The following is an 11472-nucleotide window of genomic DNA, read 5'->3' as shown; positions in this document are numbered from 1 at the left end:
AGGAACAAAGAAATCAAGGTTGGATTTGAAGTGAAATTCATCCCTGACATTTTTCTTATTATAAAAGTTCAATACTATTACTTTTGTTAGTTTCAAATATTTTTTTTCAAGTTTAGTAATTAAACATAATTCGATAGTATAACGTAGTCCTTAAGTTCAAAATTCGGTACTACCATTTTAATTATTATTATTATTATTATTTTCACTACACTTGTTGAAACGTTATCACTTCATGACGATGGTAAAAACATGACCAAACTTTTAGGTCACAAAAGAAGAACTATTTTAAATTTGGAAAGTCAAATTGATAGACTTGAAAAAGACTTATCCAAAGCATTAAAACTAGCTCATGAAGTTACACAAAAAGCACCTTGTTTTTCATAGATGATCACAATGTGAAAAATGTAGTTCATTAGAAAATGATAATATAATGTTGAAAGAAAAAGTTACAAATTTTGAAGTGAAATTGAAAATTTTGAAAACTTCAAATTTTAGAAATCAATCTTATAACAACAAACCCTCTTTCAATAGATACTATCATAAATCTAAGAAACAACATTTGTTACATGTTACTTACTTCAATTGTGGACAAAAGGGACACACATATTTGTATATTTTGTTAGAAAATTTTTGTTACAAAATGATAGAATGATATGGATTCCCAAGGGACTATTCCTAACAACTAACGTTCTAGGACCCAACCAAAATTCTGTGCCTACAACTTCAAGTAAACATTGGTTTTTTGATAGTGGATGCTCCAAGCATATGACGGAAAACAAATCCAAATTTATTCATCTTGATCTTAAGGAAGAATGATTTGCAAACTATAGTGATAATAACAAGGAAATGATACTTGGTATTGGCGAAATTGGTAATATCTTTTCCCCTACTATAGAAAATGTTTTGTATGTTGATGGCCTAAAACATAATTTTCTTAGCATTAGCCAATTACGTGATAAATTTTCTTAGCATTAGCCAATTATGTGATAAGAGATATAAAATTTCCTTCAACTCCTCTTGTTGCCAAATTATGGGCACAAATGACAAGCAAATTAAGTTTGAATGACATAGGATCAAAAACATTTAAATGATAAATCTTGATGAAGTTTCTAAAGACTTATTAGTTAGTCTACCTAAGCTTAAATTTGAGAAGGACAAGTTATGAAATTCTTGTCAAAAAGCAAACAAACAAAGATTCCATATGAATTTCTACAAAAAGTATATTTCTACAAAAAGGCCTTTGCAACTATTCCATATGAATTTATTTGGTCCTTCTCAAATTAAAAGCATGGGTAGAAATTATTATGGTTATGTGGTTGATGACGATTTTTCAAGGTTTCCATGGATATTTTTCCTTGCTTTTAAAAGTGAAACCTATAATGCTTTTATCAAATTTGTCAATAATACTCACAATTCTTTAAATTTAAAAATTACATCTACCAGAAGTGATCATGAGAATGAGTTAGTAAATCACCCATTTGAAATTTATTGATTACGAGTGCATGTTAAAACTAAAATTTAATACGCACAATTTATAATGGTTAAACTATTTAATAGCAATGTTATTACATTTTGAATTGTCATAATGGCTTCTTTCTAATACTTAGCCAACACTTTCTAATTCCTTACACCTCTATTCTTCTTCGTCTATTAAAGAGAGTAATTTATAGTCACTTTTTGACTTAGAATTACTACTCTAAATTTTTTCTTCTTCTTTCATTTGTCTAAATAAACGATTTCTACATAAATTTTATTTTTCTTATGTTTTGTGTGTGATTTCGTGGTTTGAGTATGAAGTTATTTTGTTTTTCATCTTGGTGTATTGTTTGATTTCTTGTCATGTTGCAGTATTCATTTAGTTCAGATAAATAAATTTATTTCAATCAATGACTTTAACGTTGATAATATTATAAATTTAGAGACAAAGGTATTTCTGACACTTTACTTTTGTAACATTTATAGACATTATTTCTGTTTATACTATAAATTTAAATATTGTAAATATTTTTGAATATTCATTTTTTTCGGTGTTAACAACTTTTAATTTGTGTTATTCAATTTCTATCAATTTGAATAAATAAGTATCATTTTTAATAAAAAAAAATTATTTAATAACAAAATAAAATTACTTTTAATAATAGATGACTGAATTAAATTGTCTGTGTCATGTTTTTATTGGAAATAAGGACAAAACACCTATATAATACGGTTTCTAAATGTGTTCCTTTACATATTTCATAATTATTATAAAAAGAGTTTCTAGTTCTTTTTACTACAAACTTACTTTACTTTTATCTTAATTAAAAACTACTTTATTTTTATCTTAATTTTTTTAAGAAATAAGTTATCTAAAGTAATCAATTCATTTTAAAAGATAAATCAATGATTAATATTATATATATATATATATCCATAATTAATTTAAATTAAATAATTAAGTTCAAGTCATTAAAAAAATTTATTAAAGATCAATTATTCAAGATAATCCGAATTTAATCCAGATTATAATTACATATCAGAATACTTAAAAGAAACGAGAAAATAAATTTTATAATTTCTTTATACACCGCAATTGACTAAATTTCTTTAATGAACTAACAAGATTGTGCTAAAAAAAGTACTGTTTTTGAAGTCGTAATTTAGTACGAACATGAGAAGGCAATTTCGTTAAAAGAAAATGCATTCCAGTTTTGTCATTAACCATCTAAAATTCAATGAAAATTCTACTTACTCTTCCAAAAAAATAAATACCGGCAAAACATGTCTTTTCCATCCTTAATAAGGATTCCAGCAAATTTGGAATTTTCTTGCATCTGATTCTTCCTAGCTTCTCAACCGACACTGTATTGTCCCAACTTCATCACATGCAAAGTAAATAATGTGTTTTTTGTACAACCAAAACACGTTTTCTATTATTTTATAACATAGGTTTTCTTTTTTCCCCACTAAAACAAAACGAGACATTATTATTTTGGAATCTCTATTTTTGCACATGATATAGCAGTATTAGCTGGTGGTTGTCAATTCCAATTCTAATTTTCTTATTCATGATGAAATTCATTGTGGGTAAAACGCCTTAAACTAAACACTCGTTCAATACATATTTATAATGTAAGCGTTTATGTAAAAACTAATTTGATTGTCATTGCACTATTATTAATTTATTATATAAACTGAAATGTATTTTATAAGCTATATTATATTTTGATTATCTATTTTATTTTGTTAAAAACCCTCCAATTTCAAAAGGTAAATAGTTTGGCTTTATTTCAAACAACATTCCATGCCGAATTCTCTCATAGATGAAATTATTAAAATAATCTAAAATCAACTAACAAATATATAGCATAAACTGTTTTAATAAATTCTGGTTTACACTATTTTTAGTTTATTATATAAATTGCAATGTATTTTATAAGCTATATGATACTTTGATTATCAATTTTATTTTGTTAAAGACCTTCCGATTTCAAAAGATAAATAGTTTGGCCAAGGTTTATTTCAAACAACATTCAATGTCGAATTCTCTCATGATGAAATTATTAAAATAATCTAAAATCAACTAATAAATATATATTATAAACTGTTTTGATAAATTCTAGTTTACACATACCCATGTATGTGTCATGAAAAATTTAAGGGTTAAATAAATTTTTATTCATTATAAATTTTATAATTGTGTTTATAGTTTTTATAAAAAAAAAACTTCTTCAATTTTTAATTCTTTAAAATCTTCTCATTTTTATTTTTGATCACTAAATTTATATCAACTATTATGCATCTTTTAAATTTTTTGATGATTTTTTGCAGTAATGTTTAGGACATCATAAAAATGTTAAATAAGTTTTTAGTCATTATAAAATCTCACAATTTTTTTAATTATTCTAAAAAATTTCCAGTTTCTTAAAATTTTTCTTTTCATTTTTAGTCCCTGATTTTAATCTAAATATTATTTATCTTTTGAACTTTTTAATGATTTTTTGCTTTAATGTATAAGATATTATACAAAATTTAGAATTTTTTAACAGGTAATAAATTAAATATTAATTTTTAACAATTAAAAGTTTAAAAATTCATTTTAATTCATCATTTGTTAAAAAAAAAAAAATTAGCAAGGTAGTTGTTAAAAATGTCCTAAACATTACTAAAAAATTATTAAAAAAATTCAAAACAAAATATTTTAAGGGACTAAATATTAATCAAATTTTTTATAAGGACTAAAAATAAAATAGTGAGATTTTATAGAGACTATAAACTTATTTAATCCTTATAAAAAAATTCCCTACCAAAACTTAGAATATTTTTATCAGACGAATATTAAATATGAATTTTTAAGTTTTTAAAATTAAAAATTCATATTTAATTCATCATTTGCTGAAAAATTCTAACTTTTATAAGCAAGTTGTTAAACATGTACTAAACATTAATACAAAAAATCATTCAAAAGTTAAAATGATACACACAAATAGATTAAAATCAAGGACCTAAAGTGAAAATAAATTTTTTTAAAGAACTAAAGGTTGATAAAACAAATTTAAAGACTAAAAACAAATTAGTGAGGTTTTATCGAGACTAAAAACTTATTTAACCATAATCTTAAATAAAGCTCTCTTCCAAACACAATAACAAAGTACATCTTTTCCTAAAATCCAATATTTGATTAAAAACTCAACATTTTTTCTCGATATATTTGATCGAAGGACAAGCCCAAATTCAAAATTTGCACCAAGATCTATATGGCAATTGGTTTTCAGATCCCAAGTTTTACATAAATGCTTGAGCAGTGAGTAACTCTGTTATTTGTAAGATGTAATGACAGGTTTTAACGATGACTAATCTCTACCGAAAAACTTGCCTACCATATTTAGTTGGATCTCTCCCTCTCAACTATATTTATTCATTCATACAAATAGATGTGTAAGTGGACAAAATAAATTCAATCAATCCGAATATTCAAGCCAAATTAAACCAGAAAATAATTTATTATTTTTTGTTCAGGTAAAAAACCAAACCAAACTAATATAAACCAAAGATTATTGATTCGGGTATTGAATTTTAGTTTTTAAAACCAATAAAAATCGAATCAAACCAACACTATATATATATATATATATATATTTTACATAAAAATCTGACCCAATAAGACAACTATTTTTTTATACAACAACTAGACTCATCACCTATTAAGTTCAAATCAAAACCTTAGTGATATCCTCACACAGACGCAGTCACACTCTGTTGCAGCAGCAACCTCCCATTCACTCGTCGAAATTGTGTTGTTCACCTCACTCTATTTTTTTCCCTTGCTGCTACAACCTACAACCGTTTCTCTCACAACTCCTTCATTTTCCCTCTCTTGACTGTTTCTCAACGTCGTGACCTCCTAGTTGTTTCTTTGTCTCGGTTTTTTTCTATCACAATTTATTTCTCTCAATTGAGGTAACGCAGTTTATTATTTTTTGTTTTTTTCTTTTTCTATTTTGAATATTGTTTGCTATTGTATTGTACATTCAGTAAAGTTTTGATTGTTATTTCCTATTTTGTTGTACTTTGATTACTATTTCCTTTTTATGTTTTGATGGTTTTCTATTTTGATTGTTGTCTCCATATTTAGCGTGTCTTAGTTTTACTACTAAACTCTTTATAACAAAAAAAAAAAAAAAAAAAGATACAATTCTATTACATTCTTTAAACTAAGATGTTGTTTTGGATTCTTAGGTAATTTTAAGTTGAGCAAATGGCAAGTGAAAGTTACATAGAAAGTAATTCACAAAATGCAATATGTTATTTGGAATTCTGTTTTAGGTGATCAAATTATGTAATGCTACTGCATGTTTTGTTTGTCTTTTAGAGGATTAAATTATGAGTTTGAAGTTATTTCAAATTCTATTTTAGAAGAAGAAATTAAAATGGTTGTTGCACTTGCATAATATTTTTTTGTTCTGCCAAAAAATTGAGATGTTTATCATTTTTTTTTAAATCCAATTACCTGAGTCAAACCAACCCGTATATCATCAGCTTAGTTTGTTTCAGATTCAGTTATAAAAAACAAGTAAAATCAAACCAACCCATGCAAATTTCATTGGTTTGAATTCATTTTTCGCAGAAAACCAAACCGACCCGTTACACCCTTATCCACAAGACTCAAATTCAAGATTTTACTTAAGAGATCTGAGTTCACTTCCACTCAAGTCAATAAAATATTGGTTTTTGTGCATGTTTGTTTTGAAGTTGGCAATAGGAGTTTAGAACAAAATAATATTGCCACAATTAGATGATAATCACCCGAACCGAACCAACTCGCATATCATCAACTTAGTTTGTTTCAGATCCAGTTATAAAAAACAAGTAAAATCAAACCAACCCATGCAAATTTCATTGGTTTGAATTCATTTTTCGCAAAAAACCAAACCGGCCGATTACACCCCTATCCACAAGACTCAAATTCAAGATTTTACTTAAGATATCTGAGTTCACTTTCACTCAAGCCAATATAATGTTGGTTTTTGAGCATGTTTGTTTTGAAGTTGACAATAGGAGTTTAGAACAAAATAATATTACCACAATTAAATGATAATCACCTGAATCAAACCAACCCACATATAATCAGTTTGGTTTGGTTTAGATCCAATTATAAAAAAACAAGTAAAATCAAATCAATCCATGTAAATTTCATTAGTTTGAATTCATTTTTCGCAGAAAACCAAACCGACCCGTTACACCTCTATCCACAAAACCCAAATTCGAAATTTTTCTTAAGAGATTTGAGGTCACTTCTACTCAAGCCAATAAAATATTGGTTTTGGTGCATGTTTGTTTAGAAGTTGGCAATAGGAGTTTAGAACAAAATAATATTCCCACAATTAAATGATAATCACCCGAACCGAACCAATCCGTATATAATCAATTTAGTTTAGTTTGGATCCAATTATAAAAAACAAGTAAAATCAAACCAACTCATGCAAATTTCATTTGTTTGAATTCATTTTTCGCAAAAATCTAACCCACCCGTTACACCCCTATCCACAAGACTCAAATTCGAGATTTTACTTGAGAGATTTGAGTTCACTCCCACTCAAACCAATAAATATAATATTGGTTTTTGTGCATGTTTGTTTTAAAGTTGACAATAGGAGTTTAGAACAAAATACGTTACACCCCTATCCACAAGACTCAAATTTGAGATTTTACTTGAGAGATTTGAGTTCACTTCCATTCAAACCAATAAATATAATATTGGTTTTTGTGCATATCTGTTTTAAAGTTGACAATAGGAGTTTAGAACAAAATAATATTCTTACAATTAAATAATATTTAACGTTATGTATAGGTTTATTGCATGAGCCCATTTGTCAAACCAAGTCTGACTTCAAACTTTACTTTTGAAGTCTTGAAAAAGTTTCACTAACTATTTTTCCCTATACTTGTTATACTATGATATAAACTTCATACGATTTTTTGAAGTTATAAATTCAAAAGGTATTACTCTTAGTAAGTGTAATCCAAACAAATTATATTTTATCTAACATACTGTTGAATATAAAGAGTATTGAGAGATATATTGTGAATAACCCGAGTGTTTCAACTACACAGCGGAATCTCTTTATATAGACACAAGGTATAAAATAACCCAAATTTACAGTAATGCTAACGGGTCAAAATACTTACATACTTACAGCCCATATATATTATTTACATTCTAATATAGTATTTAACACTCCCCCTCAAGCTGGAGCATATAAATCAAATGCACCTAGCTTGTTACATATATAACTAATTCTAGGACCTCGCAATGACTTTGTAAACACATCTGCTAACTGATCATTGGATTTGACAAAGTTGGTGATGATGTCACCTGAACCAATCTTTTCTCTAACAAAATGGCAGTCAATCTCAATATGCTTGGTCCTCTCATGAAAAACCGGATTCGAGGCAATGTGCAATGCAGCTTGATTATCACATATTAATGTCATTGTGCTGGTCTCTTCAAATTGAAGTTCTTTCAGTAACTGTTTCAGCCAGATGAGTTCACATGTTACTAGTGCCATGGCCCTGTATTCTGCCTCCGCGCTGGATCTTGCAACAACATTTTATTTCTTACTCTTTCAAGATATTAAATTTCCTCCTATGAGTACACAATACCCGGAAGTTGATCGTCTATCTATGGGTGAGCCTGCCCAATCAGCATCTGAGTAGCCAATTATTTGGGTATGTCCTTTATCTTCATAAATGAGACTTTTTCCAGGTGCACTTTTGATGTATTTAAGAATCCGGATTACAGCATCCATATGTTCTTGGCAAGGAGAATTTAAGAACTGACTTACCACACTGACAGCAAAGGAAATGTCAGGACGAGTGACTGTGAGATAGTTTAATTTTCCAACCAATCTCCTATATCTTCCTGAATCTGATAGAGGCTCCCCCTGATTGGGTAGGAGTTTGACATTTGGATCCATAGGAGTATCAACTGACTTGGCATTTAGTAGGCCAGTTTCTTCAAGAATATCCATAGCATATTTTCTTTGTGAAATTACAAGGCCATCCTTGGATTGAGCTACTTCAATACCCAGAAAATAACGGAGTTTACCAAGGTCTTTAGTCTGAAATTTATTTGAGAGATGTTGTTTTAACTGGAGTATTCCTTGCTGATCACTACCAGTTATAACAATGTCATCCACGTAAACAATAAGATAGATGCACCCTTGAGCTGAGTGATGATAAAATACAGAGTGATCGGCTTCACTGCGGATCATACCAAATTCTTGTACTACCGAGCTGAATCTGCCAAACCAAGCTCTAGGAGACTGTTTAAGACCATAAAGGGACCTGTGTAGCCGACAAACCATGTTGGAAGACTCCCCCTGAGCAACAAATCCTGGTGGTTGCTCCATATACACTTCCTCTTCAAGATCACCGTGCAAAAAGGCATTTTTAATGTCAAGCTGATGGAGAGGCCAATGTCTAATTGCTGCAATGGAGAAAAATAGTCTGACAGATGCCATTTTGGCAACCGGTGAGAATGTGTCACTGTAATCCAACCCAAAAATCTGAGTATATCCCTTGGCTACCAAACGAGCCTTAAATCGATCAATCTTACCATCAGGACCAACCTTCACTGTATAAAGCCAACGACACCCGACTACCGACTTCCCATGAGGTAGAGGTACCAATTCCCAAGTACCACTGCTTTGTAGAGCACACATCTCATCAAGCATTGCTTGCCTCCACTCAGGGTGGGATAATGCTTCACCTGTAGTTTTAGGAATAGAAACAGAAGACAAGGAGGACAAGCAAGTGTAATGTAAAGGAGAAAGACGATGATAACACAAATCAATATAATGAGGAGATGGATTACGGGTGGTGCGAATATCCTTACGAAGAGCAATGGGAAGGTCAGGCTCAGGTGGCAGGACTGGATCTGGAGGTGGTGTCGGAGGAGAGTCTATAATGGGAACAGGAACAGACACAACAGAGGGTAAGCATTGACGGTGATATGTTTATAGTGGTCAGGGAGGTTGAGGGGCAGACTTGGCAGGTTCGATAGGAATATGAGTGTGTGGGAGAGGGATAACTACTTGAGGAGGTTCGGGATTAATGTCCTGATAGGGCTCAGTAGCTATATGGGTAGGTTTAAAATATTGTACAGACTCGAAAAAGGTAACATCAGCTGATGTAACGTAGCGGTGTAGTGTGGGAGAATAACACCGGTAGCCTTTTTGGGACCGATGATAACCGAGAAAGACACACTTGAGTGACCGAGCTGACAATTTGTCCAAACCGGGGGATAAATTGTGAACAAAACATGTGGACCCAAAGACACGAGGTGGTAGTGGGTGAAGAGGTGTATGGGGAAAGAGGACCGAATGGGAGATGTTGCCATCAAGGACAGAAGATGGCATACGGTTAATAAGGTAGCACGCCGTTAAGACTGCATCCCCCCAAAAACGGAAATGAAACATTCCATGGAGAAGCAAGGTTCGTGTGGTTTCAATGAGATGCCAATTTTTGCGTTCGGCTACCCCGTTTTGTTGAGGTGTATGAGGACATGAGGTTTGGTGTAAAATACGTTGGAAGCTATAAAATTTTGAAATTGATGAGACAAATATTCTCAAGCATTATCACTTCTTAAGGTACGAATGGAAACTCCAAATTGAGTTTTAATTTCTTTATAAAATTGCTCAAAGATGGAAAACAATTCAGTTCTATTTTTCATTAAAAATAACCACGTACAACGAGAATAATCATCAATAAAAGTAACAAAATACTTAGACTCTAAAGTAGACACAGTACGAGAGGGACCCCAAACATCAGAGTGAACTAAAGCAAAAGGAGAGGATACTCTTTTATTGACTCGATCGGGAAAGTTACTACGGGTGTGTTTCCCTAACTGACACGACTCACAATGTAAAGTAGATAACTTAGACAAACTAGGCACCAGTTTTTGTAGTTTGGTAAGACTTGGGTGTCCTAGCTGAGCATGGATAGTATGTGGGGACTCTGTGGCAGAGCACGTTTTGGATGTCGTAGAAAGGTAATAGAGGCCTTGTGACTCACATCCGACGCCAATCGTTCGTCCCGAATTCCGGTCCTGCAAGGTAACATTATCATTAGTGAACGTAATAATACAGTTATGAGATCGAGTCAATCGACTAACTGAAAGTAAATTAAAGGGGCATCCAGGTACATAGAGAACAGATGCAACTGAGATAGAAGGGAGAATGTGGACAGTGCCAACTCCTTGAGACCGGGTTTGAGTACCATTGGCAGAAGTTGTAGTAGGTAAAAAAACCAGATGTAGAAAGTGATGAAAAGAGACCTTTATTACCAGTAACATGATCAGACGCACCAGAATCAAGAACCCAAGGGCCGAGAGAAGATGAATGAGAGAGGTAAACAGATGAGTTACCAGTGTGTGCAACTGAAGTAGGAGAACTAGAGTTTGGATGACTCTGAACCCATCGGAGAAAATCTTCATAGTTTGCCGGGGAGCCTTGTGGAGATGGTGTAGTCTGAATAGTGGCAGAAGGATCAAGCTGAGTTGCATTTATTGAAGGCGAAGGCTTGCCATGCAACTTCCAACAGCGATCAATAGTGTGTCCAAGCCGATGACAATGCTCACATTTTGGACGAAGCTTAGAGCTGGATGGTCCTCCACGAGAACGTTGCTGATTATGTCTCTGAGATGCAAGAGCAGCAGTGTCACCCGGAACTGAAGTAATAGACTGCTCAACTGGATGTTTTGCTGGTACGCGAAGAGGATCGCTGAAGTAGTAGACATATCCGGAATAGTAACAGACCCCAAAATTTGATCACGAGTTGCAGAGTACTCCTGGGGTAGGCCATAGAGTGCGAGAAGCATGAAGAAGGTGTTGCGTTGATCCAACTCCTTCTTTTGTTCAACTGGATTACTTGCAGCAGGAGGGAGTAGCTCATTAAAGTCATGAAGTGCACTATGAACGGTGCCAAGATATG

This window comes from Cicer arietinum, chromosome 4 (assembly GCF_000331145.2).
Source record: "Cicer arietinum cultivar CDC Frontier isolate Library 1 chromosome 4, Cicar.CDCFrontier_v2.0, whole genome shotgun sequence".
NCBI classification, from domain to species: Eukaryota; Viridiplantae; Streptophyta; class Magnoliopsida; order Fabales; family Fabaceae; genus Cicer; species Cicer arietinum.
Note: the sequence above shows the minus strand (reverse complement) of the source record.